The 9,867-nt window shown below is 50.3% G+C and overlaps 1 pseudogene; it reads left to right on the top strand.

Annotated features, from left to right (window-relative positions):
• Positions 1 to 1,934: 1,934 nt before the first annotated feature.
• LOC138078049 (elongation factor 1-beta pseudogene) lies at positions 1,935 to 8,434 on the top strand (annotated as a pseudogene).
• The last annotated feature ends 1,433 nt before the right edge of the window (positions 8,435 to 9,867 follow it).

Below are 9,867 nucleotides of genomic sequence, written 5' to 3'. Positions count from 1 at the left end.
CAGAGTGCAGCGACAAAGACCCACTACAGCCAAACAAACAAACCTCTGAAAAAACAATTATAAACTGCGGTGGCAGCAGTGACAAACTGTTTCATGGTGCGTACAAAGAGCAGGTAACAAGGAGTCCTTGTTTAGAACTAAGGTGGCTGGGGAGAGTCTCTGGGAACGTGACCTTGCAGCTGAGCCGTAAAGGCTGAGTGCAGTCAGGCAGGTGAGGTGGGGAGAGTGTCTCGGGCTCAGAAGTCCACACCCAATCAGCAGCCAGGTCTTCCCCCTGCCATGCAGACACTATCTCCTGTAGCTGTGCCCCCACGGAAGGACAAAAATGCAGCCTGGGCCCTGGAAGAACCAGGAGGGGATGAATTGGGAGAAGGGGTACTGGGGCTAAGAGACCAGACCGTTCAGTCAGCCCGCGCCCAGGGCCACCAGCCACAGGAGCGAGGCAGGGCTGTGAACCCACGCAAGCCAGAGGGAGATGGAGGTAGAGCTGGCACTGCCAGGACCTCTCAGAGTCACAGCGACACCCCGGTACAGAGCTTCGAGGTTTTCCAGCTCCCAGAGCTGTGGCATGGACGGCTGCTGATAGAGACCAAAGTTCAACTGGTGATCACTCAAATCAACCTATAATTACATGGTTCTGGCCTGGAATGTAAAGCCTGAAGGGGAACTCAGCCGTCTCTCTTTCTGAAAGATATATTTTTGATGAAATAGGCAAGGGTGTGTTTCTTACTCCTGGAAACCCATGGGCCTTATCTACCTAAGGCCAAACCTTTAATCCAGCTTTCAAGTCTGCCACAAAATGGCCCACACAGACCAGTCCACCCAGATGTTCCTTCTTCCCTTCCCCACGAGTTCGATGGTCCTTTGACCCCAGCCACTTGTCGGTTTCCCTCGCTCTGAACCCCTAGAGCCCCTTATTTTATCCTCTTTCTAGTTCTTCTCTATAAGAGGACCCCTCATCACCCTCCATACATGCTAAGTCATGCTAAGTTGCTTCAGTCATGTCCAGCTCTTTCCAACTCCCACCAGGCTCCTCTGTCCATGGGATTCTCCAGGCAAGAATACTGCAGTGGGTTGCCATGCCCTCCTCCAGGGGATCTTCCTGACCCAGAGATCCAACCTGTGTCTCTTGGGTCTCCTGAATTAGCAGGTGGTTGGTGGCTCAGATGGTAAAGCGTCTGCCTGCAATGCGGGAGACCTGGGTTCGATTCCTGGGTAGGGAAGATTCCCTGGAGAAGGAAATGGCAATCCACTCCAGCACTCTTGCCTGGAAAATCCCATGGACGGAAGAGCCTCATAGGCTAGAGTCCATGGAGTCGCAAAGAGTCAGACACGACTGAGCGACTTCATTTCACTTCACTTCACTTCTTTACCACTAGCGCCACCTGGGAAGCCCTCTGCCAGCCCATAAATTCCTTAAAGGCAAGAAGGATCTTTTATTCATCTTGTGTTCCCTGAGTGCCTGGGACAGCTCCAGGTATGTGGTGGACAGTCAGTGAAAGTTTGCTGAATTCTATTTAATTGGAAAACAGCGAAAGGGTTTCAGTATTGGTCAGCATCTATGAACTGAAGTCCTTAGTTGGCTGAGAGAGGAGACCCAGGGGTGACACTCAGAGGAGGGACCACAGAGAGAGCCAGAGAAGAGAACAGAAGGCACGCCCTGCACGGATTCCTGAAGTCTTTCCCTTTCGTCAGCACAGAGGTGGTTCTGGGACAAGGCAGTCACCTGGGGAATCCTGGTTGGAATGGCGAACCCTCAAGGTAGGCAGAGAAGACCCACGTGGGGACAAGGCCGTCACTGACATGCTTCTTCTACCAACTTGCCACGGTGGCTGAAATTCCCCCCACTCAACTCATTCCTTGGAGTTAAGGAACAAAATCCTGAAAAGACATCATTAGATGTGTTTGCGAAAGGGGTCCAGGGAGAAGGCGACATGTCTGAAGACATCGATGCTCACCTGTTGGGAAGCAGCCCCCACCTGGGTAGGCAGAGAGCGGGGGGCTGCTGGGAACGAGACGTCGGCTGGGAAAGCTCTGGAACCTGACCATTTTCCCAGATGCTCGTGTCTGAGGAGGAGCCGGCAGGCTCGCAGCACACGCACCAAGAATGCAGAGGAAGAGACTTCCCGACAGAGAGCAAGCCTGGGGCCACACAGACTCTGTCTTTGAGCCCCGCCTCACCCGCTCACAGCCGCCACCCCGAGGCAGGGACCCGGGTCTGTGTTCAGCGCTGCCACCCCAGGGTCCAGCCCATGCCTGGCTCATCCCAGGCACTCAGTGGATATTTCTGGAGAAAAAAAATGAATGAGCAAGGCTGTAGAGAGGTGTTGAGATTGGACCCCAAGGAGAAACAGTCCTCGGTCTCAATTCTGCAAAGAGACCCAGAAGACCTGTGGAAATTCAGACCCAAATGGCTGGAAGTGATCCCCCAAATTCGTCAAGCTCCCCCCTCCCATCTACCAGACACAGGTCCACACCTGAGGACGCACTTGACGAACTGACCCCACCAGCTTTTGGAACAGAACTGAGCTCCCTGCTGTCTTTCAGAATTTCTTCAGGGAGAAAAAGAATTTTCCTGGCCACGGGACCAAAATAGAAAAACAAGGCTACATAAAACAGGCCTAAGAGGGAAAGGGTAGGCCAAAAACAATATGCTCCTCTCTCCCCTGTTTTTTTAGGACTGGGCTCCTTTCCGCAGCTGGAGGAGGAGAAGGAGGGGAAGGGGAGGGGGAAGAAGGGGAGGAGAGGGACTCAGCCTAAGGACCCCCGCCCCCTCGCCAGGACAGGGGCCCTCACAGGCAGAGAGTCAAAGAAAAGTTTTCCGAGACTGAGAGGGTAACTGGGTCCACGGAGCACATGTGAACAGACTCCTCGTTTCCAATTCAGGACTGTCAGATGGTGATTAATGACTAACAGCCACAGAGCAGCCTTGATTGCCAAGTGCCGTATTGTTAATGCTGACATTTAATGATGCCGGACACGACTCCGGCACAATTCCACACCATCATCCGCAAATAGCGCCCGACAGACTTAATTGGTTAAGTGTTTGTGAGTGTGTGTGTGTGTGTGTGTGTGTGTGTGTGAAAATGAGAGGGAGGTATAAAAGGCAGAAGAAAGAGGTGAGATGTCTATGTGAATTCACCCTACACTCACGTCTATGCTTTCATAGGCGTCACCAAGTTGTCGCAGGAGCCAGAGAGTCCAAATGACTGTATCTGCAGACCCACAATATCACCTCAGCCCTGACCACGAAAAGGTCTCGAATACAGCAAGATGCCCCCAGCCCACCCTCCCCGCCGGCCCCTCCATCTGACCCCTGCTGTGGTCACCACCAACACCATCCCCGTCTCTCAGGGACAGCTGGGAACCGGCGTGCTTGTGCAGTTAAAACACATGAAAGCGCGTTGAAAGAAGAAGTTGTCTGGAAGTGGGCCTGGATCCAGGGCTCCCGAGAAGCCACTTTTTCACTGGACTCAGATCAATGGTCCCTTGGCCGCCTGACTGGGCCGGCCCAGCTCTGCCAAGAGGGAACTCTTACCCCCATTCCGGAACTCAGCCCTCTCTTAGGAGAGGAACACACTCCATCCTATTGTTCTAGAAACAGAGTCCTGGGCAACAGGGACAGAGAGATGGTGCCCACCAAGGATTCTTGGGGCCAACAGAGCAAGGTGACAAAGGGCACAGGAGAGAAGATCCAGGCTCCAAGAGGGCAGATCAAGTCAGGGCTTCTGGGCTCATGGAATCCTGGCTCTACCGAGACAGGGGGGGTGGGGGAACCCAGGTAGCTGCAATCGAGTTGGGGAAATAACAACTATAGGAGAATTGTGGGCCACGGATGCTGAGGCCCAAGGAGCCGCACAGATGCTCAGGGGCACCAGCCTTCAGAGGAGAGGTCGGTTCAGAGGAAGGGCTGGAAATGTCTAGAAAAGGCGGAGAATACGCAAAGTACTCTGAAAGATGGCAGCCCTCAGGTAGAAAGAGCTGGGAAGGCCGTTCTCCAGGCGAGGGTTTTAGAAAGTTGGACTCACATGAATTCCCTTTGAAAGGCTTGCTCGTCAGAATGTGGGCCCTGGGACTGCCCTGGCAGTCCAGTGGTTAAGATTTCACCTTCCACTCAGGGAGTGCAGGTTCGATTCCTGGTCGGGGAGCTAAGATCCCATGTGCCTCGGGGCCAGAAAACCCAAACATAGAGTATGTGCCTAGTAGTGGGACTGCAGAAGACACGTGCATCCCAGTGTTCGTTGCAGCACTGTTTATAATAACAAGGACACATAGGCAGCCTAGATGTCCATCATGACGGATGAATGGATAACGAAGCTGTGGTACGTGCATGCAATGGAATATTACTCAGCCATAAAAAGGAATGCATTTGAGTCAGTTCTGATGCGGCGGATGAACCTAGAGCCTATTAGGGTGAAGTAAGTCGGAAGAGGATAATAAATATTTTTGTATATTAATTAATACATTATTAACTAATAAGTATTAATTAATACATTAATTGTATATTAATGTATATATATGGAATCTAGAAAGACAGTACTGATTAAACTATTTTCAGGGCAGTAACAAGTCCCCTGGCAGGGCTGTTCACAGGGCTGCTCATCGTAAAAGACCCGGGTTCCCACCTCACTCTCGTCTCACTCCCCGCAGCCCAGTGAACCACAGCCAGAACACTGCAGAGAATCACCAGCATAGGTCCTGCTGCTTTTTTTCCATTTGAAGCAGGGACTTGAAATGGACAGCCAGACAGACTCAGTTTTCAGGCTTTGCTACAATGGGAAGGTCCCGGCTGGATGGCTTTGCAAGGCTCACCCACATCTGATCCCCGCTGTGAGCAGAAGCGTGTGGGTCACGGGAGTAGGTGAATCTCTCCCTTGGGTGTCCCTGGTCTGGGGTCTTTGTTCCAGCTCAATGGTTGGGACCGAAACACCCCAGCTGAAAAATCCCATTTATCACTGAGGCCTGTGCCGTGTCATTACCACCCAGTTGGCCTTCGGTGGGTCTGGCACTCCTGACCTCTCCAACCGCCTCCTCAGCTGTGGAAGGGTCAGCCTCAGCAAATAATAATCAAAAACTAATGTTCTTGTAACTCTTGACCGAGGGGTCCCCCTGCTGTGAACCCCCTCCCCTTCCACATCCCTCAGATGAACCAGTACATCTTCCCCGCCTGGACCCCTCCTCTGTGAAATGACAAACCGTTATGCACTTTTCCCCCTAGCTGCCTGTTCTTTCTCCTCCCGCCAAATCAAGCTTTTCTCCCAGCTTCATCAAGCTTCCTCTCACTCTGAACTTTAGGAAAGACTGCGAGTCCAGAGACCTGGTTCCAGCCCCTCCTGCTCCCTGGGTGACCCAGGGTGACGCACTCCACATACCTGGGCCTCGGGTTTCCCACTCACAGAGGGAGAGGTCTGGACAAGATGGGTTCTTAGCAGGGTTCTTCCCAGCTGGGACACTGTGATCTTGTTTCAGAGGATCGTTACGGGGATAACAGACATCGTGTTATTGAGGGATTTACAATGATACACGCACATTTGGCAATAAAGAATCTCCTTCCTGGAACTGCCCACCAGCGTGTCTTTGTAAATGTCCTTATTGCCTTCATGGTTCCTGGTTTCCTTGGCAGATTGGGAGCAACACAAGGACAAAGTTGACGATTTCTATTTCTTTGGTATCCTTTCTTGGTGACTAATACTCAGAGAAACCACTCAACAATGTTGCTGACTGGGTGACAGACTGGTTACCCCACTGGCTGCATGTTCATTTAAATGGACTTGTAAGAAACTGAACAGAAAGTGGTCACCTTGGCTTCTTGTTGGTGGGTGGCAGGGGAGGGCAGGGAAGGCGGGGTGGAGGTAAAGAACTTCTTTTAAATATGCAGGTCTCACTTCTCTTTAAGGGGGGTGGGGGGGAAGACGTTGCCCCGTTGAAACTAGCTGGATTTGGAAATTCAAATGGAATTTTTAATACTGCCTTGCAATTGAGCACATATCAACATGCCCAAGGCTTAATTCCATTCCCCAAGCGCTTACTGAGAGTACTGCGTGCTGAGTGCCAAGCCCCTCCCTGCTCAGTAAAAGGAGGGAGTACAGAGGAAGAAATACTATAAAGTAACAGAATTTTTTTTTAACAGACTTAACAGGGCTTAGACATCAAACTACTGTCCCACTCAAAATGGATGCTTTGGAATGACATACATTTTATTCTATTCTCTTACCTTCCTTGAAATGCCGTGAACCTCTTTTAAAATCATCTTCAAAGCCCATCACATACCTTACTGGCAATGACAAAGTTGTGTGTGTTGATTAGGGGAGACAAACGCCCCTTTTGTGAATAGAGGTGCTGCGTTGTACAGCATGTGGAATCTTAGTTCCCCAACCAGGAATCGAACCTGTGCCCCCTGCAGGGGAAGCTCAGAGTCTTAACACTAGACTGCCAGGCAATTCCAAGGGAGAGAACTGTCTCTTGAAGCCAAGCTGGATGGTCAGGCTTATTCAGTTTGGTCAAGAATCTAAATAATGTTGTTATGTTAGTCGCTCAGTCATATCCAACTCTTTATGACCCCGTGGACTGGAGACCACCAGGCTCTTCTGTCCACAGGATTCTCCACCAAGAATACTGCAGTGGGTTGCCATGCCCTTCTCCAGGGGATCTTCCCGGGTTGCCATGCCCTTCTCCAGGGGATCTTCCCAACCCAGGGATCGAACCCAGGTCTCCTGCACTGCAGGCAGACTCTTTACCATTTGAGCTACCCTGGAAGCCCAATAGAAATAATGGGCATCTTCTAATGATGCTCCTGATCACACATATGATAATGCACCACCTTCCCATGTGAATGCTTTGAAGGTCCTCTTTCACTTACTTGCGTGGGCTCAGCCATGCCTGGAAACACTGATCTCATGATGGACTTCCTGGCTTATACCTTTGCCGACACTCTATCCCCAACCCCCATTGTCTATTTCAATCCAGCAGCCCAAGACAGCTTTTAAAAATACCACTCAGATCATGTAACTCATCTGCCTGAAACCCACAAGGGCCAAAGCCCACAGGGTGGCTTCTGAGACCCAGCATGGTCCAGATCTCTATGTCTCTCTGGCCTCCCCTCCCATGACCGTCTCCTCCAACACTGGGCCTCATCCACATGGCCTCTGCGCTTCTCCTCAAGAGGCCAGGCCTGGGGCAACACAGAAATCTTTTTGCGGTCTCGGGCTCTTTTTCTCCCAGAGACCCACTTGGACATACCCCTCATTTCCTCCAAGTCTTTGGTTGGTACTCACCTTCTCAATGAGACTTTGTCAGACCTTGCACTTAACACCTTCCATTTAATAACTTTACCCACAAATACACATGTGCACACTCACCTGCTTGCTCCTGATTCCTCTTACCCTGTTCTTTTTCTTTTTTCCCTGGTACTTAATAACCATATAAGTTATAAGTACTATATATTATTTATAGTGTTTATTGTTGTCTGTATCACCCCTGCCTAGAATCTCAGCTCAAAAGACGTAGATCCTCTGCTTGGGATTAGTTGAATCCCAAAAGCCTATAACTGGCACTCCATATGTAATATGTTGAACTGAATTGCAGTCCCAACTTAAATACAAGTTCCCTGTTGCTTACAGATCTGTTGGCGGGGTCTAGAGACACACACATGAAACTGACCAAACGTCCTTTTTCTTCTTAGCACTTGCCACTGACCGCCTGAGCTCCTCTCTTCCTCCACTGCTGCCCAGGCCCCCGTCAGCCCACGCCTTGGGTTTTGGAAACCTGAGAGCCCCCATCGGCCTCCAGGTGCTCAATGACTTACTCGGCAGACAAAATCTACATCAAGAGACATATACCATCACAAGCCAATGCGGCGGTATTTGAAGCCCTCTCGGACCTACCACCTGTCACCTTGTGCCATGACCTGTGGTGGTAGGTCACAATCACATCAAATCTTATGAAAAGGAAAAGGGCAGCCTGCCAGGAGTGAAGAAAGCTTTGGGCAAGTATGGCCCTACTAGTGCGGAAGACACCACAGAAAGCGGAGCTACAGATGGTAAAGACGGTGACGACTGTGATCTCTTTGGGTCTGATGAGGAAGGGGAAAGCGAAGAAGCCAGGAGGCTAAGAGAAGAATGCCTTGCACAGCACGAGTCAAAGAAAGCCAAAATCCCAGCCCTTGTTGCCAAGTCTTCCCTCTTACTAGACGTGAGACCTTGGAGTGATGACACAGATAGGGCAAAACTAGAGAAGGGCGTCAGAAGCATGCAGGCAGATGGCCTGGTCTGGGGCTCTTCTAAACTAGTACTGGTGGGGTATGGAATTTAAGAAACTTCAAATACAGTGTGCAGTTGAAGACGACAAAGTTGGAAGAGATATACTAGGGGAGTAGATCACTGCTTTTGACAAGTATGGGCCGTCTATGGACGTGGCTGCGTAAAACAAGATCTAAAATCCATCGTGGATCAGTGCCCTTAAATAAAAGCCTGAAAGAAAAGAAAGGAAGAGAAAATGACCAAACAGTACAAAACAACTCCTGATGAAGTGGAATCCACAGTGACGCTCCAGGAAGCCTGGTGGGGATGAGTGCAAGGCTGAAGGAGGGGGAAGGGCTGAACTTTCTGTCTAGTCAAGCAAATCTTCTCCTTGTCCCCAGCACATGCCCGGATCATTTCAGCCTCTACCCATTCGCTCATGTCATCCCTCTGCCTGAAGTCCTCTATCCTCCTTGCCTCCTTCCTCAAACCCCAATACCCATGGGCGCTCAGTGCAGCCCTTTTCTCTACACAAATTTCCGTGGCTGCTCCAGCCCTCCCTGACTTCTCCCTCCTCTGAGCTCTGACTGCACCTGCTTCTGGTATCAGACCAGTTAGTCTTCACATAGAAACACTATGTGCGACTGACGTGTATTATTTCCCCAGCTCAGGACCACGTCTTTTGCTGCTTTCCTCTCTCGAATAACACTGTGCTTCACAGTAGAAGCAGCTGACTTGAGTGGCACAGCTGGTTGGTCAACAGGCAGACAGAAAAGAGGAAGGCATTCCAGGCGGAGGAAACTCAAAAGCAAAGACCTCATGGTGGGAATCAACATGATAAGTGTAAAGCTGTTACACCCATAGTTCTTAGCCCAACCAGAGATTTTAATCACCTGGAGGTATTTCCATGGGGGGACCCCCATCCCACACCAGTGTTATCAATAAGAATATCAGAGAGGACTTCACTGGTGATCCAGTCGTTAAGAATCCATCTGCCAATGCAGGGGACCCGGGTTTGATCCCTGGTCTGGGAAGATCCCACGTGCCACAGGGCAACTAAGCCCGTGTGCACGGCAATGACTTAGCCCACATGTCACAGCTACCAAAGTCTCAGCACCTAGAGCCTCTGCTCTGCAGTAAGAGAAGCCACCGCAATGAGAAGCCCTCACACCACAGCGAAGAGTAGCCCCCCTCGTCACAACCAGAGAAAGCCTGCAAGCGGCAACAAAGAGGATGCCGTGCAGCCAAAAATAAACAGGCAAAAAAAAGTTTAATGTCACTTGTTTAGGGGAAAAAAAGTATCAAGGAATGTGGCTTAGGCATCACTACTTTTTAAAGGCTCCCCAGTGATTCTAATGTGTAGGTAGAATTAAGAACAACCATATTATTAGAAGAAAAAAAAAAGAAGGAAATAAAAGAAAGAGGAATGTAAAGAAAATTATGAAACAGACCTTAACAACTGCTCTTTTCCACTTTGTTCCATTTGGTAGTCGGTCATGGGAATTCATCTCTGTCACAGCAGTCTGGATGGATCAGCTGGGGACAAACGCTGCTATTCTCTGCTATGGGCAGAACAGACGGTACCAGCTAATGTGGGCCAGGCCAGGTCAGTCTTCGCCCACGGGAGTCC

The sequence above is a fragment of the Capricornis sumatraensis genome, chromosome 4, assembly GCF_032405125.1.
Source record: "Capricornis sumatraensis isolate serow.1 chromosome 4, serow.2, whole genome shotgun sequence".
Lineage (NCBI taxonomy): Eukaryota > Metazoa > Chordata > Mammalia > Artiodactyla > Bovidae > Capricornis > Capricornis sumatraensis.
The sequence above is the reverse complement of the archived record's forward strand: the minus strand, read 5'-3'. Positions and strand labels throughout refer to the sequence as shown.